Raw genomic sequence first — 23,938 nt, forward strand, 5'->3', positions numbered from 1 at the left:
TCCATGCTTTGCAAACTTTTGACTGCAGATGAAAAATGCATTTGGTCCTCAGCTGGTGCAACTCATACAGATGGTGTTTGGCTGGGACCTGATGACAAACCCTGTCTCCCTAAACACTTTTTCCCTCATTTTGCAAAATTGACACACGGGTTGGACCACGTGTCAAAAGGGGGGATGCTGAATGCATTCACTGCTCATTGGTTCACAAAAGGGTTAACCTCATATGCAAAAGAATACTGTCAGTCATGTATGGTGTGTGCCACACATAATGCAGGAAAAGCAATACACATCTCACAAGCTGCACACCCTCCACCAGAAAGACTTTTTGAACATTCAATGATGAATTTTGTTGAACTCACACCAGTTGAAGGAAAGAAAGTATTAGTGGACATGTTTAGTAAATGGGTTCAAATTTTTCCTACAAAACATGCAAACAGTCATGCAGTAACTAAAGCACTGCTGACAGAAATCATTCAAAGGTGGGGTATTCCAGAGAAAATCAGCAGTGATAATGGCACACATTTTGTAAACACAGCATTGAACGAGGTTGGTAAGTTCCTGGGAATAAGCTTGCACATAAATGGCCGTGGACAAAAGCATTACCCATTGTGCTCACCTATACAGGCCCGTTGCGTTAAGGTAGGCAATGTAGGCAATTGCCTAGGGCCCCCGAGTAGGAGGGGGCCCCCCAAGGACGACAGGTTATGCATTTTTTTATTATTTTTTTATTATTATCTTTTTTTTTTAATTGAAAGAAAAGTCTGATACAAATGCAACATGAATCAAACAACATGCATACCAATAAGACAGGTTATGTATTCAACAGCAGTGACTATTTTAAATAGCTTCATAATAATGCGCAGTCATCTGTATGAAGGGCTCTGCTGCGAGGGCAGCAAGAGCGCCTCCCTAGAGCATGCGATGGCCGAAAAGCGCAACGACAGTGTAGTCGAAATACCCCAGCTCGAGGGGGCCCCCCCTTCCCATTAGTTGGCTGCATCAGCGACAGCGTCAAGTCAAGTGCAAATACCTAGAACTGACAATGAAGTGAAATTATCTCTCTGGGAACCAAAAAAGGAAGAAGAAAAAGGAAGAGGAGGAGAAAAAAAAACATGAAAATTCGCTCTGTGCACAATATGGCGACCATTGACTTTCGAACTTTTGTGTGTGCGCCAGTACTTCCGGTGAAAACTTCCGGTGATTTGACAGCTAGCGCGTCAGGTTAGGGCCAGTGGCCGTAAACAAAGGTTAACTTATAGCCGAGAAGATAGATGATAATATAACGTAGCTAAAAAGACTAGCTTTCTTCAGTAGTCTAATGCTTACCGATTTAGCAAGCCTAGCAGCCTAGTTGCTAATGCTAGCCGCAGTAACGTTACCAACCATACCCGACGTCAAGGAGTTGGCTGAGCAGGGGCAAGATTATGGAGGGGCTGGCAGAGTTAACTTCATAATGGGTGAGTGCAGGTTTCACTCACTTGTTTTCATTCTTTCACAGCTTCATTGGTTTATCCGATTGCTGACCGCCGAGCCATTATGTGTCTGGGTTTGTGTAGGTTACTGATCATGGTTGTTAGCAGTCAGGTTGTGTGATGTGTGGGTGAGTGTGTATTTTTTCTATGGGTACGTGCCATTGACTGTATGAGCGATCCCGAAGGAAATTAAATTTTGTCGTGTGGTTTATGCAATGCAAAGTCACTGTCCATAGTCTGTGCTTCACGTGAGTTGTCCAAAGTTCTGGTTTAAATTAACTTGGGTAGTAAAATCGTTTTGGTAGTTGTAAAGGCACAGTAGACATAACTCGAAAATTAGGTTCAATTATGAATTTATTTTGCTCAGAGCCTCAGACAAACAGACAGACAAATGGCAGCGAAAACACGCTCCTTCGCAGAGGTGCGACAATCGGGCACGATTGTCCTGTAGTGTGTGGTGTTCCCTTGTGCGTTCGAATCTTATGCGATCATGTTGACACACTGAAGCACACATTTCACACTGGACTTTTTTTTAACACGGTACAGTCGATCAAACAACCTGATGCACGGACAAAGGTGGTAAATAATTTTGATCGTGGCCACCAAAAATCTTGATCGGAGTCACCCCTCAGAAAATCTCATACTACTTGACAGCTGTCAAAACTTAGTGTCCGATAGCGATAGGTTATGTTTTCTGCGCCTGATTGAATCGTTACCTCTAGTTCTGAAAAGTTTGTACTTTTAAGGGTGCTGCGTTTTTGTTTAGGTCATATACACCTCAACTAAAAAAAAAAAATAGAAAACAATTGATAATTCTACAAATCAAAAGTATCTACAGGACACAGTACATAGTTACTACTATAAATATCAGAGAGAGAGAGAGAGAGAGAGAGAGAGAGAGAGAGAGAGAGAGAGAGAGAGAGAGAGAGAGAGAGAGAGAGAGAGAGAGAGAGACAGAGACAGAGACAGAGACAGAGAGAGAGAGAGAGAGAGAGAGAGAGAGAGATCTATCTAGTTATACGTGTCTGGCTACTGCTAGCTAGTTAGCGATAGCACCGGAAGGAGTGGATCACACACTCGAGAGAGCGGAAGTAGAACGGAAGTAGAGTCTTGCACGGAGCGAATTGTGCCAGGGTATATTTTATTTATTTTTTTTTATTTTTTTTATTTTTTATTTTTTTATTTATTGCAGGGACAATGCAGTGCACATTATTACAAACATGACATGGCAAAGGCCATGACCAAACTTGCAGATGTGAATACATAAAAAGGTTTATAGCCAGATGGCTAATTTGCAACCCCAGTCCCTGATCAGGCTTCCTATTCTAATTAAACATCATATAAATCACATACAACATAGAAATATTCAATTACATGTTATCTTAAAACATGCATCCTACAGCATTAAAACCTTGGTCAAAAGAAAAACAATATAATGTGTGTGAACTATATGTGTTGTGTGTGCATGTGTGTGTGTTATCTATTGTGTAACATCATGATTACAGTTTTGGTTTTCCTTCAGCCAGTGTTTCACTTTTTTGCTAAATGTTTTAAACTCAGTCTGTGTTTTTATTTCATTTGGTAATTTGTTCCACATTTGAGTTCCAATAACTGAAAAACTGGACTGTCCAAAACTGGTTTTGCGCACCTCTGCTATACAGTTGCCATTCACTGCTCCTCTGGTGGCCACCCTTCTTGTGCTTATTTTTCTCACAAAAGGACACAGTACAGCAGGAGCAAGATTATTTGCACATTTAAAAATCAATTTAAGAAAAGAAAACTTCATAAAATTCTCACAGCTTAAGAGGTTATTTTTCGTTACTATGAGGCAATGGTGCCACATTATAGGTTTCTGATCCAATATCTTTAATGCCTGTTTGTATAATGATAGAATAGGTTTGATTGATGTCTGGGAGGCTTGGCTCCATACGGTGGTACAGTAGGACAGATGAGAGAGTATCATGGCATGAAAGAACAATAAGGCTGCCTTAACTGGTATATGATGCCTTATCATTCTGAAACAGTTCAGGTTTGTTCTGAGCGTTGCAGTGAGTTTCTTAATGTGTTTGTTAAACTTAAGCTGAGAGTCTAAAATGATTCCTAAAAATTTAAATTCATTAACTTCGTCTATTGTGTCCTGGTCAATTTTGATGGAACAGGTGGCTTTTCCTCTTATAGAGAAGCACATGGATACTGTCTTTTTGATGTTGAGATTGAGATGGTTGTCTTTGAGCCAGCGGGATACATATTCCATCTCCTTAGTCAAGGTTTATGCTGCTGTGCTTGATGTTCTGGCTGACACATAAATTACTGTATCATCAGCATACATTTGACAGTTAGCTGACTGACAGCAGGTAGGTAGGTCATTAATATATAAACTGAAGAGCAGAGGCCCCAAAATTGAGCCCTGCGGAATGCCCATAGTTGATGTTAATGGCGATGAAAGTTCAGTGTTTATTTTGACCCGTTGCTCTCTGTGCTCTAGGTATGATGCAAACCAGCCTATGGGATGTTTTGAAATGTTAAAAGTGGTGAGTTTGTTTAGAAGTATGTTGTGGTTCATTGTATCAAAGGCCTTTTTGAGGTCTATGAATACAGCCCCTACAACATTACCTCTGTCCAGACTACTCTTGATGTTCTCTGTAAGGTAGCTGTTGACCATTTCTGTTGAGTATCCTGGTCTAAAACCAAACTGTTTATCGCCAATAAGACCATTACTCTCAAGATGGTCTATTAATTGCTCTGTAACAACCTTTTCTATAATTTTGGAAAGAGCAGGGAGTATAGAGATTGGTCTGTAGTTACATGCCTGATCTTTTGCACCAGCCTTAAAAATAGGTGTTATAATGGCATGTTTCCAGCTTTGTGGGAATTTGCCAACTCTAATGGAGAAATTTATCAAATGTGTTACAGGTTTAACCAGGACAGAACAGTGAGTTTTAATGAAGGCAGTGTCAAGTCCAAATGCGTCCTTTGCTTTTGACGCATTTAGTTTGTTAATAATTTTAAGTATTTCTTCCTGACTCACCTCCTTAATTTGGAAGAGCTTTGAAGGCTCTGGGTTTGTGGATAAAGATAAAAATTCTGGTCCAAAATTCTCTGCTAACTCCGCTACTGACCTTGTAAAAAAATTATTAAATTCATTTGCTATAGCAGCATTATCTGTACTGTTGACACCATTCACTTCTAGTTCTGTAATTATTTTTTGTTGACTAGGTTTAAGTTTAGTTAGACTATTCAGGTGCTTCCATAATGCAGTGCTGTTCCCTTCAGATTCTTCTATTAATTGCATAAAATAGGCCGTTTTTGTCTTTTGCAGTTCTCTGACTACTGCATTTCTAAGTCCTTTAAAAATAAGAAGATCAGTATTGGTTTTAGAAAGTAGTGATTTTTTTCAGTGCATAATCCCTTTTTTTTCATTAACTGATGGATATCATTCCCAAGCCATGGTAAAGAAACTTTTTGTTGTTTCTGCTTAAATATCCTAGTATGTTTCTCAATTATATTTATTAAGATTTTCATTAGGGCGTTACAGCAATTTTCTAAGTTGTTGGATTGTGTTACACTGTTCTATTCTGTATTATTAAGATCATTTTTTTACTTAATCTATTTTATTTTTGGGGATAGCCTGGTTCCCTGGTTTACTTTTGTTTGCAAATTGTTGGAACCGCTGTTTTGTGAGTTTTTGAGCTACCAGTATCATATTATGGTCAGAGAGTCCTGTTAGAAGATTGTATGTTCTTGTGATTCGCTCTGGTCTATTAGTGACAATCAAATCAATCATAGTTTTACTTGTTTGAGTAACCCTTGTTGGGCCCTTTACCATTTGCTGTAGGCTATGTTTTAATAGTAGCCTTTTTAATTTATTCCTATGGCTTTTCTCTAGCCAGTTGATGTTAAAATCACCCAGAAAAATAGATTCAGTATGGCTTTTAACATACTTAAAAACTTTGTCCAAGTCATCATAAAATGAAACCCCATGAGATGGTGGGTTATACGAAACAACAATATTAAAATTCCGTATACCGTATTTTGCAAGAGTAGCGAGGTTGTAACGACGACTAGCTAGGAGCTGTGGAAACTAGCTTACCTGAGCTGTCCCACAGCGTGGGAAAGTTCATGCACTTGTAGCATGGGACGTGCTTATCAAAAATGTCAATAGGAACTAAGGTATTATTCATTATGTGCATTATTATAGCTCGTGTCTTGTGTCGAGGGCACATTCAAATTGCTCCCAAACCGAGCTAATCATAACTATTTTAAACAAACGGCAAATAGGTTTATGACCGTGGTCAGATATTACCAATCTATTACCACCTATTACCATCTAAGTCGGTTTTAGTTCTGTTATACAACAGGACTGCATGGTAGGCTAATAGTTTTCTGGTAAGCTTTATTTATTAGCAGTCTTTAGCAGTTGGTGAACACATTTCTTGTGACCCCGTTGGCTTTGTAATGGTGCGTCTGATCTATGATCATGTGACCAATATCTTGGCAATTTCAAGATTGCCACATCCCTATGAAACTTTTACTTTTTTTTTTTTTTTTAATAAAGGCTACTTTTCAGAGTATGTTTGACCTCTTTTGTGATTAAAATGCACGAAATTGCATGTAGGAAATACAGAATTTTATGGGGGAGGACCCCCAGACCCCCCGTAAAAAAAAAACCCTAGGGCCCCCAACAACCCCTTTGCATAGGGCCCCCAAAATCCTAGAAACGGGCCTGCACCTATATGAGGATGAGAACCAGAGCTTGAGTGAATCTTAGCCCATTTGAAATTTTATTTGGCAGACCTCCTAACCTGGGAGTGGGACGTGTAACCGGACCCCTCCACAACTGTTTGTGATGATGCTTTTACTGTCAAAACCTCTCCACTGTTCTCTCTCAAGTTTCACAATCAGTGAAAGCAGCATTTTCAGCCTCAGCAGACACACCCCTGCACTAACTCCAACCAGGTGATTGGGTAGTTGTGAAGGAACTTTGCAGGAAACACTGGGAGTCCAAAAGCTGGCAAGGCCCGTTCCAGGTGCTACTGGTTACTCACACAGCTGTTAAAGTCGCAGAAAGAGCAACCTGGATTCACGCCAGTCACTGTAAGAAGGTGCCAGAACCAATAGATGACTTCAACCTGTCATCAGCCTAACCAACACGCCCTGAAGGACAAAGAAAAGAGTCATCAGTAAAAGCTGTACTCCACCGGTGTGTTAAGTGCACTCCGGTCGTCACAGGATTGTGTAGCGGAGCCTACACCACGCTTAAGACAATCCAGACTCTTTTCATGTGTCTGACTTCCCTCTATGCCTGCACTCTATCTCACCCCTGTCACCTCTGGCAGAGTCTGACTAGTGGTTTCCTTCTATGTAGCTTATTGTTAGCTTTGATGTTAGCTGTAATGTTATATCCTCATTTGTAAGTCGCTTTGGATAAAAGTGTCTGCTAAATGCATAAACATAAACATAGTAACCTCTAACTCCAATAATTGAGACATCCTCACCAAGAGCTGCGATAAAGCGACATCACCACATGTGCGAACCATGGCAGAAACTGTTTATGTTTTGATTGTTTATCATTAGACCTTTTATTACTATGATGCCTTCGTTTTAAACTCATGTAATGTGCAAACGCAGGCTGATGTTTTACATATGAAGTTATTATTTTCCTTGTTTTTTTTGGGTTGATTAATATAATGGTATCATTATAATCACTATACTATAGTATCACTGCAATGCTGTGTAGACCGTGCAGACCAAAGTGCAGACCGAGCGGTCCCCTGCTTCCGAGCAGCAAACACCATAACAGGCGTGGCTATCGGCAGGTGGCAATCATGGAGTGATACAAAGGGAGAGAAAATAACGCCAAGCGATTGTGAGGTCTGACTTTTTCTGGATGAACGATTTTGTGATGCAAATGTATTACTCTTTTGAACACATATTATTTTGAGAAGCAAAACGCTTTATTTTTTAAGCCCCAGCCAACTAGCCGGACTACCTTCGTCAACGCCAAAACGAGGCCGGAACTCGGCTCACAGGACGCAGCAGGGGGTAAGTCAAATTTAATAAATGATATTGCTAATATGGGATGTCATACAGCTTCATGTCAACAGAGGCGAACTATCCCTTTCATGTTTTCACTATCTAGGTATTTTAATGTAATGCAAAATAAGAAGACTCAAGACAGCTGAGCAGCCAGAATCCTATACTAGCAAGAATGGGAAAACACTCTTCTCCTAAAGGTCAGACTCAGTTCCCAAACATTTTGGGACTGTTGTTAAAACAAAAATGGGAAGCTAAACATTAATAGACATGACTCATCATCTGTGTTTTGAGACATGTCACTTCAATCAAATCAAAGATGAGCAAATATTTTTCAAAAATGTTTTAAATGTCTAAATTGTAAACCTCCGAAGACCACTGAAGTTTCCTTCAGCCTGAGCAGAGGATGAAGGTAGATTAAGAAGCAACCACACAAGTATTTCCACTTGTTCAAAAAGGCCCCGGACCTCTGGTAACATTCCTCGCAGAATGGTAGCAGCTTCACTGCTTTACTGATACTCATACTTGGACTTGAACATTGCTAACTGCACCTGAAGAGGTCTGTTCACTTCTGGGTACTGCAATAAAATATCATCATCTGTCACTCCTGTTAAGAGTACTTTTTCAAGTTTCCTGATCATAAGCGCCCCTTCATTTTCAAAACGTTCTGTGAATTGCATTGCGTGTCCAGAACCTCAGCAAATGAAAAATTCTGCTCTGAAATAATCAAATGAGGAGGGAGGTAAATAAGCAGCAGGCTTGCCAGCCAGGTGTTTGGGAGGGTTTCGGACCCAAGGCATTTAAATTGGAGACAGGTTGAGTTTTTCACACATTTGTGATGCTTTGTTGTAGATACACTGAAATTTCTCATGTGTTCTTTTGTCAGCTATGCTTCCTTTAACGCGTGGGTCTCCAACGCGTGGCTCGCGAGCTACTAGTAGCTCGTCGCCACTTTCCAAGTAGCTCACCAAAGGGTCAATGAATCATACATAAATTTGAACACTTAATTGGTCCCTCGGCAAATCTACTTAAATTTATGTCCAATCAAAATTCACAGTGTCCCAACCCTTCCAACACAAAACTATTATTTGCCAATTAGCTGTCAATCAAAAAGTTGCGCTGCTGTCAATCTTGATGAGTCAGTGGTGACGTGAGAAGGAGTTCACGATGGCGACAACAAGTGTACAAACCAACAAGCGAATTAAAACTATTTAAAACAATTTTGTTTTACAAATTAACGACGAACTGTGTGTGTCTGATCTGCGGTGCCAGCGTGTCAGTCGGTAAAAGGTGTAATGTGGAGCGCCATTTCACCAAAGTCCATGGCAACTTTTCGTGGGACTTTCCTGTGGGTAGCAGTCTACGAAAAGACAAGATAATGGAGCTGAATACAACGCTTCAACGGCAACAGTCTCTGTTCACCAAAACAACAAAAAAAGCCAATTCAGCAACAGAGGCTTCGTTTAAAGTGGCGCACATTTTAACAAAGCGCAAAAAGCCGTTCACCGATGGCGGGATCGTGAAGGAGGCCATGACCGTGGTGGCTGAAACGTTATTCAGGGACCATAAAAATAAGCAGGAAATTTTGTCTGCTATTGCCGATGTACAGCTTGGTGCCAATACCATCGCAAGGAGAGTGTCTGCGCTGTCTGAGGATGCGGTAAAACAGCTGGAATCTGACATTAACAGGTGTAAATGGTTCTCTATTCTGTGCGATGAGTCTGTGGACCGCAGTGATACAGCCCAGCTAGCTGTTTTCATTCGGATGGTATTTGATCACTTTTCCACCAAAGAGGAGTTTTTGACCTTGCTCCCATTGGAAACAACAACCAGGGGAGTTGATATTTATAATGTAGTAAAGGATTACTTTGTGGGAAAAAAAGATCCCTATTGAAAAGTTGGTGTCTGTAACAACTGACGGAGCACCTGTAATGAAAGGTCGTCACTCCAGATTTATTGCGCACTGGAAAGCGGACCCGGACTTTCAAAAGTTTTTAACTATCATTGCATCATTCACCAGCAGACTATAGGCGCAAAAGTTATGGGATTTGACCATGTCATGACGCCTATTATCAGGATCATCAATTCCATTCGAGCAAAGGCAAAGCAACACCGGAGCTTCAAGCTGTTCCTGGAGGAATGATCTGCGGAGTATGGGGATCTCCTCCTTCACACCAAGGTCAGATGGCTAAGTCGGGGCGAGACACTACAGCGCTTTATTTCCTTTCTGGGTGAAATCAAGGCATTCATGGAAACGAGGGAGGAGGACACCACCCTATTATCTGATGCAGAGTGGCTACTTGATCTTGCTTTCCTGACCGATGTAACTGAGAAAAATAACCACCTGAACCTACAGTTACAAGGCAAAGATAAAAATATATGAGACATGATCAGTGCTGTCAAGGCATTCAGTGCAGAACTGTCATTGTACATTCAGAAAGTGAAAAGCAGAAGATTTCAGCACTTCCCCTCTATCTCAAAGATGCTGGATAGTCACACAGGTGCAGCCAGCGTTTTAAATGTGTCCAAGTATTGTGACCTCTTATCAAGGCTTGGACAGGAGTTTGCTGACAGATTCACTGACTTTGAGAAGCTTGAGCCCTGTGTGACATTTATGGCCAGCCCTTTCATGGATGTGGACATAAGTGAGATTTCAGGACAGATGGCTGAACTTTTCTGTGTTGATCCTGTGGAAATGGAAATGGAGGTTATAAAACTTCAAAATAATGCGCAGTTGAAGTCTCAGCAGCATTCACAGCATTTCTGGAGCTTGGTAGAGCCAGATAACTATGAAAATCTTCATCAAGCATCTCTGAAAATGTCTGCTTTGTTTGGGTCTACATACCTCTGTAAGTCAGCTTTTTCTGACATGAATGTCCTGAAATCAAAGCTCAGAACGAGACTGACAGATGAACATTTAAATTACTCCATAAGAGTGAACTTAAGTGGATACACTCCAGCATACACCTCTCTTGTTGACTCCTTACAAGAGAGGTGTAAAAGCTAAAAAATCAGTCATCTCATGAGCTAAAAAAGGCTGAACTTCTGAACACATTAATTTTTGTTATTTTTTACATTGATATCCATTTTGTTTGTTCATGTGGCACATATTTACAACAAAAGTCGTCTCTTGGCACTTTACAAAGGAATTAAACAAGTTTCTTACAAGACAAAATAGGTTCAAAGATTAGTTATTTTCAATTAAAAGCTAAAAATTCAGTCATCTCACTAGCTAAAGGCTGAACTTCTGAACACATTAATTTTTGTTATTTTTTATTATTAAATAACACAATTTTTGTTCTTTATGTGGTTCTTTATGTGGATTTCACCATTTAGAATATACTGATATGTTGATGATTTAAAAGGTTATGTTGGGTAAGGTTTTTGATTCTTGGTTTGTAGAAATTGTAACTGATCCACAATAACATTTCATTTTCAGATGTCTTGGTGCATGTAAATAGTTTTGTGAAGTGTGATAGGGTGACATGGACATATAGAATAGAATAGAAATAGAAAAATACTTTATTTATCCCACAATGGGGGAAATTCAAATTCGTAAAGTAGCTCAACATTTTTTAAAATATTTACAATGATTGAATTAACAACAAAAACAATAATAATACTACTACTAACTAAATAATAATAAATGACTAAATGGCAAAATAAACAAATAAATAAAAATCAATCAATCAATTTGAGAAGAACTCAGCAGTCACTGTTAAAAAGCCTTATGGCTGTGGGAACAAAGGACCTTATGAACCTCTCAGTCCTGCAGCGCAGAGAGATGAGCCTCACACTGCAGCTGCTCCTCTGTCCTGTCAGGATGCTGTGGAGAGGATGTTTATTATTCTCCATCACAGAATCTAACTTCCTCCTCATCCGTTTCTCCACCACAGCACCGAGAGGGTCCAGCCTTCTGCCTACAACAGAACCAGCCTTTTTCACAAGTTTGTCCAGGCGCCTACAGTTTCTGTCTGTAGTGCAACTCCCCCAGCAGACAGCAGCATAGAACAGTGCACTCTCAATGATAGTGTGATAAAACATACTCATCATATCACTGCAGACATTGAAGGACCTGAGCTGTCTCAGGAAAAAGAGACGGCTCTGGCCCCTCCTGTACACTGCGTCTATGTTGGCAGACCACTCCAGTTTATTATCCAGCACCACCCCCAGGTATTTGCAAGTCTGAACAGTCTCTATCTCCCCTCCATCAATGCAGACTGACTGGTATGGGGTTTTAGATCTCCTGAAGTCCACCACCAGCTCTTTGGTTTTGGTGGTGTTCAGGAGCAAACAGTTCTTTTTGCTCCAGTCAGTAAAGGCCTCCACAAGGTCCCTGTACTCCTTCTCCTGTCCACCGCGCACACATGCCACAACAGCCGTATCATCAGAATACTTCTGTATGTGGCAGGACTCTGAGTTGTACCTGAAGTCTGATGTGTACAGGGTGAAAAGAAAAGGAGCCAAAAAAGTACCCTGCGGAAGTACCCTGCGGAGCCCCAGTACTGCATTCCAGTGTTCCAGAAACACATTTCCCCATCCTGACATACTGTGGTCTGGCAGACAAATAGTCTATAATCCATGATGTCAGGGAGGGGGCCATACCCATACCGAGCAGCTTGTCTTTCAGTATGGGAGGCCGAATGGTGTTGAAGGCACTGGAGAAGTCAAAGACCATGACTCTCTCTGGATGTGAACCAGGCACATCCAGATAAGCATATTCCCGATGCAACATGTACATAATCGCGTCTTCCACTCTTATGTGTTTCTGGTAGGCAAACTGGAGGGGGTCAAGAGCCTCAGCAACCTGCAATCTCATGTGACGAACAAGGAGTCTCTCCAAGGTCTTCATGATATGAGATGTCAAAGCCACCGGTCTGTAGTCATTCAGCTCCACCGGTTGCCCTAATTTGGGCACCGGTATGAGACAAGAAGTTTTCCACAGTCTCATACCGGTGCATCTTTCCCTCAGTCCCCATGTTCTGCTCATTAGTTTAATTCACATCCGTTTTTCACACACCACGCCACGCCACGCCACTTCATGATTTACCAAGCCATGTTCTTTGTTTTGCCTTGCCTTAGCCATGTTTTATTTCCCACAGCTTAGTTTTGTCACTCGGCTCAGCCGCGCCTTTTGTTAACCTTGTTTGAAAATAAATCCAGTTTGCTTTTTCCTTTTGAAGTCTGCATCCGTGTCCTGCCCACCCCTTACTTGACACAATACTTGTAAAGCCTTAAAGACATGGTAGGTAATCCTGTTCAGAAACACATTTTGTAATACTGGGTGAAATGGTCCGTCTATCCTGAGAGAAATCTATACAAGATGTATTTAGAAAAAGGGACGAAAATAATCAGACCTCTGTGGCAGCTGCAGGACTGAGAAAAAGCTGTCGCCTACAAAAAACCAATCAGATGCCTCTGCTTTCTGCCTACGCCCCCCTCTGCCGGCTCCCTGCTCCATGTGCGCATGCGGTTCCACCGGCTTTGGATGAAGCACTGACGGAATGGGGAGGGGGGGGTGGAGCTTAGAGGAGTGGACACTTTCGAATCTTGCTAGCTCTCTTGCTAGCTCTCTAGGATTACCTACCATAGCTTTAATACAAAAGATTACAAAGTAACTGAATAAACACGCTTAACATTGATTGTTCAATTCCAAAACATTTGGCGTTTTCTTTCTTTTATAGTTAGGAATTAAATTGATACGTGCTTTTTTGTTTTCTCAGAGTCGTTACTACAAAACAACACATTTAAATATGGCTAACACAACAAAGTCAAGGAAGTGGCTAAAACTATTATGGTTACAATTAAACTTTATATGTGAGTGTATGCAGCTCGTACTTGTCAGCAGTACCTGTTAAAATGCTCTTCTTATCCAAACCTTCGTGAAACGTCCTCCTTTTCTCTTGTCTCTCTTAAGCAGTCCTGGATATCAGACGATTAGTTAGCTAATAATGACATGAGAAAGAGTCAAAGGGACAGAAGGAAAAGAAGAGAAAGACAGAGATAGGTGTGTCAAGTTACTGGGTTGTGATTGAGTGCTTGTGATCTGTTCGACTGGTCTGGCAGGTTGGACAATGATTACTGCATACGTGTAGGTGTGTGTGTGTGTGTGTGTAGGTATGTGTGTATGAGGTCAGAAATCCCAAGTTTTAAGAAAGTAAAAACAATGGAGTATTATCTATATGATATTTATTTCTGTTTATATAATTATTATCAACATTTTAAAGTCTTAGAGTTGTCACTTTTTTCTATGAAGTTCAAACATTTATTGTTAATGATGATACAGTAACTGTAAGCTTTTCAACCTGCATTTAAGCCTAAAATGATAAGGTTATATTTAAGTAAAATTTTCAATGCAGAGAAATCAATGATTTTTTGTCTCTAAACTCAGCTCTTCAATTTTTTTATATTTAACTTTCACTTAGATTTTTTTAGCTTTTAAAAATTTAAATCGCAAATAACTAATCTTTGAACCTATTTTGTCTTGTAAGGAACTTGTCTAATTCTTTTGTAAAGTGCCATGAGACGACTTTCGTTGTAAATTGAGTAAACAAAATGGATATCAATGTGGGTGCTAGCTCAGGTAAGTGTAAGGTGAAATAAAGCAGCAAATAAAATAGCAATATCAGCAACTTCAAAGGAAAATATTTAGACATCCATAACACATGGTAGATTGGTCGTGCGGGGCTGGACCTCTCCTGCTGCTTCTTTAGATAGTTTTTTTTCTTTTTCAACTATTCACTGAGTCTCAATGATTTCCTGTTGCCTTAATCAGCTCTCTTAAGTTGCTTGCAAAATCAGGCATCTTCTGGTTTTTCAGTTCCTCATTCCTACTGTGGACTGTGTGGGCCTGCAAGAAACATTGAAATTACAGGAAGAAAGTGCACTGGTAGACCAAATGTCTTAAATGTCTCTCACAGTAGCCACTCAGAGCTTAAATATAATTACTTTAACATTAAGAAATAGGATCATAATGTTATTGTTGTATAAGAGTATCAAATAATTATATCTAGTGCTTAAGGTTTAGAAAAAAATTATATAATATTCTTGACAGTACTTTATCATCTATGTTCATTTTATGGGAATCACATTCTTCAGTGGGTATATAAGCATAGCAGAGCCTTCATGACCACGATAAGCATAATGCAAAGCTACCCAAAAGGAAAAAAAGAAACAGAAACAGAAACAGACGGCAGTCCTAACCCATGAACACTCAAAGAAAATGGAAGATCAGACAGCCTCATCTTTTTGGTCATCTCAACAGGATCAGGTTTTTTGGCCTGCAAACACCTTTAAAGACAAAAGCAGTTTATAATTATGATAGAGCTACTGTTTAAATCATGCGACCAGTTTATAGAGCTGGTGCTTGCACAAACAAATTCTTGGACTTAGACTTAGACTAAACTTTATTGAACCATTTGGGATGACTCCCAAATTCAGTCTCCAGCAGCTGGAAAGAGTCAGCACACAGAGGGTAAAAAAGCAAATGAAAAAAATATATATATATAAAAATACAAAATTGGATAACAAAATTAGATAACAAAATATACACTCTTAGAAAATATTGAAGCAAACAATGGATAATTGACCAAGGTATTTAGTGAAATTAAGTTATTGCACTGTGCTTGACAGATTATTGCACATATGATTACCATTTTGATAAATAAATAAATATTGCTATTGAATAAAAGAAAAAAACTATTTACTGATGTAAGGTGGTTAGTGGCTTCCGCTTGAAAGAATCTTCTGCCCTGTGTTTATGCCTCTACTTAATGGGTGCATGAGTGCTAAAAGCACAGACTCCTACAGAGCTACATATCCTGGATTTAGATCAGTGTTGACATAAACACATGGCTTGCTCTGGAGCAGTTTGTGTCCAGAGTTACAGATTGAAACATTTGTAAAAAGTTAAATAAATAAACTGATTTTCTTTTTGTCAGATTGTCAAGTGACAATAATGAAGAGATGCTATGTACCACTTGACAATACAATATACAAAATATACAATCAGCTACAATTCAGAAGACAGACACCCATCAGTGTGTGTGTGTGTGTGTGTGTGTGCGTGTAAGGAATAGAGGAAGAGGAAGAGAAACAACTATAAATCAAAATGTCAACTGTTACCATGAGAGCAATGAGGTCACAAGAGGGTATCAACATCTGTTGATTAAAAATGAATGGCTTTGTTTATGAATGCACATGTGTTAGCATGTACAAGCTTCAGCACTTGTGGTACAACCCCACAAACAAATCATATTAAGAGTGGGATGTTTAAATCTCTTTCTGTTTGTTCAGTTCTTGTTAAAAGAGCCAATTATTTTTTTTCCATTCACACCAATTAATTTTTAATTTAAGAATCACCTATCTATGAAACCATGTTGCATTTACTAAAAAAAAAACTTCAGCAATAACGAGATAACGGAAGCCGTTTTTCTCAATTAATGAGATAATTTTACAATATAATATAATTTTCTACCTTTTTTCTGAAGTAACATATTTTTTGTTAAAAATAGATATTTTCTTTTTACATTTTTTTTCAACAGAAATTTTGTCAATCATGCTTAGGCAAATGTGTGTTCCTTTGAAGTAGCTATTGTGTGTAGCAAACTCAAGTGTGGATTTAATCTGAAACTTAACCTTTGCAAGGCCCCAGCAACATTTCTGTGTGGTAACGTTTGTGCAAAGAAACAGATGGAGGGGATTTCTACAACAGAAAGAGACAGATATCACCTTATTTACCACAACCTTTGTCCTTTGGAGATGATTTGGGAGTCTGTCTCCCACCAGACCTGTTCCATTAGGGATGGCCCGTTTGCCACGGACGCTTCGGCACAATGTGTACAATGTGTACCAAATGGCTCTGATCACATGATTGATGACGTCCGAAGCGCCGAATGCATTGTTTGGTCGAACCTCAGTTCAGACGTCACTAATTTGAACACTTGAGCGCGCTGTTCTCTATAAAAGGAGAATGAATCCCAAATGATGTTTCCCGACCAGTTCTGTTGTCCTGTCAGAATTCAATTAGATCAATTGCTTTTTTCCATGGCTTCTGTCAAGAAACGTTCTGTGGCTTGGGATCACTTCACCTTGGTTTCTCCTAATAAGGTAATACTCTTGTACAATATACTATTGTGTGATGTAAGATATTAGCCTGTTTTTGTTTTTCAAGTTTAAATATATGATTTCTTATTATAAGGGGTATGCATGCTGATATACTTATTCTTAAAATAAGGGGGCAGCACATTTAAGAATCTAAGTTATGTAGGACAATACATTAATTTTGGACTTGTTTATTTAGCGCGTATCACAAACAAAGCGCTTACGGCCACAGCTGTATCCCGTGTACCAAACGCCTCTCTGTCTGTGTTCTGACAGAAATGTGTGTTTATTACGCAAAGTGTCTCGAATTATTTAAAACAACTAAAGTGTACTATTATTTTTACCTATTGATGTCTTTAACAAGAAGTAGGTTAGTCCTTAATTTTAAAAAGTAATTGAGGGGCGGTCGGTGGCGTAGTGGGTTGGGCGGCCGCCCCATGTGCAGAGGCTTTGGTCCTCGCTGCGGCTGGCCCTGGTTCGAGTCCTGCACCAGACGGCCCTTTGTTGTGTGTCTTCCCCCTCTCTCTGTCCCCTGTTTCCCTCCAACTGTCCTATCCATTAGAGGCATAAAAAGATTTTTTTTAAAAGGTAATTGTTTCTCTCTTTCTTTTCTGTCTGTTGAAGGTGCAGTGTTTGATTAGCACAAGAACTGTCATTTCATTTCATGACAACACATCCTCCATGATGCGACACCTCCGGTCCATCCATCATGTTGAGACCCCTCGGACAACAAACCAAACCTTCAATCCTCCTTCTGCCGGTAATTATTAATCATATGATGTGGTTGGTGGGTGCAAACAGTCACATACCTGATAGCTCAAGCCACTTGAGCTTAGTGGCTTTTGCTTTTTCAAGGTATGGTGGCTAGTAGTTCTATAGCATTTAGAGTATCAATGCATGTTTACCTAATGAGTGGTATTTCATTTAATGTCACCCTTGGGCCTTTGTCAACCTTTTGGACCCCACCTACATAATTCCAAGTAGGAAGGCCTTGAGGACAATGGTGGAGGACAAGTACAAGGTGACGAAGGAGAAGGCCTTAGTTCTGGTGAGCAGGGCCTCTGATGTCAGCCTGACAGCTGACATATGGACGTCAATTAACATGGACGACAGATGCAGCGACAGCTGGCCAGGCCGGAGCACAAATTAATTCAGGAGGTGATTACTGTTTGGCTATTAACTCATTGGCTGCCAGCCATTTTCAGTGCAGAGAGACCCATACTGCCAAGTGTTTTACAGTATTTTGACTGATTTTCCAAGACCCACAGAAAAGTGTGTCTTATGACTATGTACACTAGCCTGACTACGTCATACTCACGATTCTAGTCAGAATGTGAGTCTGATACCGCTCAATAGAGATTTGGGTATGGGGCGTGTTTCAACCGAACCAGGAGAAAAAATGCCTCTTCGCTCAATTGGATAGACCTACAACCAATCAGAGCAACGTAGTATGTGACGTAGATTAAGCGACACACACTTGTTGTAGGAAGGACGGCAAAAACATCTTTTCTATCGATAAAAGCCTTTATCGCGTTCCTCTGTTCGTCTTTCAAAATGAATGCAATTCTGAGATCCTGTAGAACAGACTCGATGGCAGAATCTACATGCCCTAGCTCTCCAGCGGCAGCCGTGTTCAGCTCTTTAGTGACGTAGTTGATAATGTCCCTGTTGATCATCTGTCCATCATCGTATAAAGCCCGCCCTGGCAATCTGATTGGTCCGACCAATTCTTGGTCGGGCATAATGATTTCCCAACTGAGCAGAGCCAGACCGAACTTCCCGACCAAAACTTTTATGGGCGGGGCTAAGTTCGGCTGGCACCCAGGCTATATGTACACACCGAAATTACCAAACGAAAGAGTAGACTCTCTTCTTTCATCAGGAAAAAAAAGTTTGTTTCTACCATTTTCAGTCCTTTAGTAATAGACAGTAGAACATAGGTTGGTTTCACCAAAAACAGCTGTTTGACCAAAAAAACGGAGAAAACAAGCTTCTTTGTTTTTGTACAAAGTGTCTTTTTTTTTGCCAGTATATTCTCTGTTTAGTGTTTACAAGCCTAAGATTTAGTGACAAACTCCGCTAGATTGTCCCCCAGCCCGCTCCGTTAAAAAACGCAATTGACGTCTATAGACGTCTTTGGCAGTCAACGTTTTTTTTTAAATTGACGTCTATAGACGTCAATGGCACCGAAAGAGTTAATATGTTACTTTTGACGTAGTTACTGTAATTGTGATATTTTCTCTTTCTCTCCATAAAACCTGTTTGTCATCTTATCTTAGTTGGACACGAGATGGAACGGTACGTTCACAATGTTGGAAAGACTGTTTGAGGAGAGAGAGGCACTGGGTGCAGCTCTGGCCACCCTCGATACAGACCTCACCCCGTTCACCTCGGAGGATTACCAGGCAATGCACCACTGCCTCAACGTTCTTTCTCCATTTCACCAGGCCACAGTTGAGCTCTCAGAGGAAAAACGGGTGTCGGCCTCCAAGGTCATACCACTTGTGAAAATGTTAAAACATTATATCTCAAGCAGATGTGGCCATATTACAAACCCACTGGGTGAGAAACTAGCCACAAACTTGAGGAATAACCTCTGTGAGAAATTTTCAATGCTGGAGAAGGTCACTGCCCTCTTAAAGCTGTAGTCGGCAGGTTTTCAAAATTGCGAGTCTAAAGTCGGAAAATTCGAACTGATACAACTTTCAGGTCCCTCCCCCAACCTCTAACAAGCTCCGAATCGCCCCCCAAACCCCTCCCCCTCTGTGGACGAGGTTGTGCACGTGAGTTCACACCAGTGTGAGCGCACACAAGCTGGGGCAGACTCATGCTCAGCAGCGTGTGCACAAGCTGTGATTGACAGGTAGGATTCCTCCACCCTAACTTGATTGGTTAAAAACAGCCGGGAGCGCTCGGTTTTCGTAAGCATGATTACAGGCATCAGAGGGAGCTACAGATTTCGTTATTTTTCCTAAACAGCCTATTTAATATTCTACTTCCAGAATCCCATGACAGTTCAAGCTAATATGACTAAAAAAAAGACTGCAGCTTTAATGGCAACCTTATTGGACCCTAGGTTCAGAGAGCTGGGGTTCTGCAGCCAAGGCTCTGCCCAAACTGCCATAGATAGGCGGACCAAAGAGTGTGCTGCAACAATGCAGGTGGAGCTTCCAGCACAGCCACAACCACAGTCACCACCTAGAGCAGGCCCTTCTATTCAACTGGAGGATGGTGGTCTCTGGGCCCTGCTGGACAGGCATGTGGGAGCTCAACAGCAGGTGACCAGCACAACTGCTAGTGCTTCAGTGGAGGTTCAGAGGTACAGTAAAGATTATGACCTCCATCACCATTTATGCTCATGCTCTGCTGCTGAATGACAATGGGCTACTTATTTTCCAGGTACTTAAAGGAACCCCACATTCCAAGAACGGAGGACCCACTGAGGTACTGGGTCACCCACAAGGTGTTATATCCACACCTGTACAAGCTGGCGATTAACATTTTGTGCACCCCAGCTTCCTCTGTGCCCTGTGAGAGGATTTTCTCCAAGGCTGGCGAAGACATCAGCCAAAGACGAAACAGGCTGAAACCCAGCACAGTTGAAAAAATCCTGTTTTTAAATAAAAATCTTTGAAATGTATCCCATGCAGTCAATTTATCTTGGCCCGGTTTCATAAGCACACCCCCCTCTCACTTTATACTTATTATTTCCAATGTAACACAAGCACTTCTCACATAAATTATCACAAATTGTTTTGTTTTATGCTTTTTATTATGTACATATTAAAATATAACAAGGACAAGGAGGCTAGTTGAAGCAGATGATACTTGCAGTGCACCACCAGATGTCACTGTTCTGTGTGGTTTCAAAGCCCCAAAACTTTGGTTCATTTTCTGGCACAATCAGATGAACCCTGTGGAAGCTTCATGAGGCTTCAGGTGCCATCCCTATGTTCCATAACTTATGAGTAAAGCAATAACGCCCTAATGCTAACAAGCCTGAATACACAAAGAACCCTTTTAGATGATGATTGGAGAGGCCAGACCAAATGTTACTTCCTTCTTATATAGACAATGTAAATCAAAGGTGACACCTATCTGCTTAGAGAAGAAACAGACGTCTCACACTTCCATCAAACTACTTTCTTCAGATTCTCTTTCAGTTGAATTATAAAACTTTGTTAAATGTGTTTTATATCTTTGTACGTTTTTTTAAAATAGCAGGCTGTATTTTGGTACCTTTTTCGCGATCATACTTGGTATAATAAGGAAGAAATCATTATTTATGACTAACTGACTAAATGACTAACTTTTCTATGGAGCTACATTGTCCCCTAGTGGTCTGTAGTATTGAATAGTTACATCTAAATTAATTCAGTAACTGGAAATATATATGAAGAAATTAAACTGTTAACCGATGTTTCCTGCTGTTTCTTTTTGTATTCCATGGTTAAAACAGGAAAATAACATTGAGCCTCGTGCAAGAACCACTCGTTCAGATTTGTTCTAAAATCGTGCGTACTAGTGATTTAAGAGCATTCACCAATTCTTTCTTATTTTGAGTTTTCTTTCAGGTATGAACAGAATTTACGAGTGATCCACACCTGTCATAGGAGTCAAGTCGAAACAAGTTTGCTTGACTAATGGATTGTATATTTAATTACTTTGAAGATACCATAAATAAATATATACATTAGACCCCATAATTATGATGACATTATTACGTTTTGACTTAAACTACGCACTAATTGAAGGTTAACTTGACATAACTTGATATAACAAGGTCAATGGAAAGTGTAACCAGCGGCTGATTTGCTACTTTTGGATGCCTTTCCGCGTCAGGCTCTTGGAAGAGAGCGTGTGGAACATTTAGGTCATGGCACCCCACTGTGAATATAAATGTATAAAACACATTTCTAACACTTTGCATGAACCTTACAATAATGACAAGTTTGAGTTCAAGTTGTGTTGAATTGTTTAATTATTATTACATGTTTCTCAAGCTGTGGAGAGAAAACAGAATTAAATACAGTTCACACCCCGAAATTCTCCTTTATCTGAATTTATACTAACATCCCTCTCCAGTTTCATAATCTCTAGCTTGATCTTTTTTATTTTCAGTTTCTTACATATCTAGTTTGGTGCTCTCTTTATTGGACAAACACATTTCTTCAAAGGCTACTTACCACTCTGAAATATGTTGCTGTACTTTACTTTCACCTGCTGCCAGGTACGCTTTTGGCTGTTAAGATTGCTCCTGTTGAGCTGTAACAGTGAAAAAATAATATGTGGGTCACACACTTACGATAATATAGTCACAAAGTATGATGATGCGTGTCGATTATTGGGTTATTAATAAACTGAGCAGGGCCAGTATATTTGTGTTGTACATCTCATACAGAGACAATTCAGCATGCTTTATGTAAACAAATTATAACACAAAGAGGAGAGCATAAATACATGAGGACAGTAAAATAAATGTCTAACAATTGACAATGGTATGAAACTTTCATAACTTTTGCATTTAGTCTGTCGGGAGTTGTTTGCCATGCCGTTTCCCTCGCTTTATTGAACATTTTAAACATAACAAGACAACAATTTACTCACTAACGTTCAGAAACCTCTGCAGATTCTATCAAAATGGGATCTGGAACTTTCTTGGTTGGGATTCTAACCAGATTGGGAAACAGTGTGGTCAAATCTTTGGCTTACTTCTAAAAATCTTAGTAATGTACTTATCCATTTTAAGACTATTCACCGTTTCTATCATACACCCTATAAGCGATATCTCATGAAACACATAACCCACCCTCACTGCAGCATCTGTAACACAGGAACTACTGGTACATTCCTGCACATGTTCTGGGACTGTCCAGTTATTCAACGCTTTTGGGACTATGTCACCCGTATGTTACGTGGTCTCACAGGACTGGACTTTGACTTGAACCCTTGTTTACTTTTGCTTAATGATGATTCAATGTATCAGTTCTCTCTGTGTGAAAAAAGAGTGTTGATGTCAGGTTTCACTGCTGCTAAGAAGACTATACTGCAGCAATGGATACACCCAGACACAAATCTTAGAAAATTTTGGATAGTCTCTTTTCACTATATAGTGTGTTTGGAAGGTACAACTGCAAAGATTAATAAGGCAAAGGAAACCACTGTAAACACTTGGATGAGCATAGCTGCTGCCCTTAAAGACCTTCTATGAATACTTTGTCTCTTTGAGTTTGCTGCCAGCAAACTCAAATTCTATTTTGTACTCTATTCATAAGGTGCCTTTTTGATACCTCTTTGTGTCACGCCATGGGACTATTGTTTTTAGTTATCATGTTTTAGATTACATTTTGGTTTTTAGTCACTTCATGTGTTAGGTTTTGCCATTGTTTTCCCCCTCACTTCCCTCACTCAGTTAATTAGTTCATTCCCCTCACCTGTTCATTCCCCACCAGCTGCACCCACTCACTTAATCACTCACTCCCTATTTAGTTTGCAGTTTCCCCTGTCTTGTTGCCGGATCTTTGTTTGCCTTTCATGCCTGACCTGATTCCCGTTATGCCCATGTACCAAGTCGTTTTTCACTAAGCTAAGTATTTATTTATTCCTTGCCATGCCAAGTCTTTTTTGTTGGTTCTTCATAGTTACGTTTTTTTTAATCCGGCTTAGCCGCGCTTTGTGTTGTTACTTTGTTTTTTTTGTATAATAAATCAAGCTTTCTTTTGGAAAAAGTCCGCATCCGTGTCCTCCATCCACCCCAACCTGACACTTTGATGTATGTTTTAAAATATATAATAAAAAGATAATCACAAAAAAAACCAACATAACAAGACAGACATTGTTGGGACAGAATAAAAGTATAAATACAATCAGTAGCAGCAACAATTCTGTCAACCCCCAACCCACCCTGACCACCCATCCCGCCCACAGGCCAACAAAAGAGAAAATTAAATTAAATAAAAAATAAAAAAAAGGGATAAATGACTAAGAATATTAGTTTAAATAAATAAGTACAGATACATAGAAAATCTAAGCTTACAAGTTTGTCAGATATTTAAATATCCTCAGTGTCAGAAAGAGTTAAAGCTGCGGTCGGCAACTTTTTTTTAGTCATATTAGCTCGAACTGTCATGGGATTCTGGAAGTAGAATATTAAATAGGCTGTTTAGGAAAAATAACGAAATCTGTAGCTCCCTCTGAAGCCTGTAATCATGCTTGCAAAAACCGAGCGCTCCCGGCTGTTTTTAACCAATCAAGTTAGGGTGGAGGAATCCTACCTGTCAATCACAGCTTGTGCACACGCTGCTGAGCGTGAGTCTGCCCCAGGCTTGTGT

General features: G+C 40.0%; 1 protein-coding gene across 1 annotated transcript in view; it reads right to left on the reverse strand.

Moving 5' to 3' along the window:
• dtx3la (deltex E3 ubiquitin ligase 3L a) overlaps window positions 1-13,536 on the reverse strand; it is a 44,758-nt gene extending 31,222 nt beyond the window's left edge. The window contains exon 1 of the mRNA XM_075452254.1: window positions 13,357-13,536. The gene's annotated coding sequence lies outside the window, so the exon portion shown is untranslated. The remainder of the gene's footprint in view (window positions 1-13,356) is intronic.
• Window positions 13,537-23,938: the final 10,402 nt, after the last annotated feature.

The sequence above is a fragment of the Odontesthes bonariensis genome, chromosome 20 (assembly GCF_027942865.1).
Source record: "Odontesthes bonariensis isolate fOdoBon6 chromosome 20, fOdoBon6.hap1, whole genome shotgun sequence".
NCBI lineage: Eukaryota > Metazoa > Chordata > Actinopteri > Atheriniformes > Atherinopsidae > Odontesthes > Odontesthes bonariensis.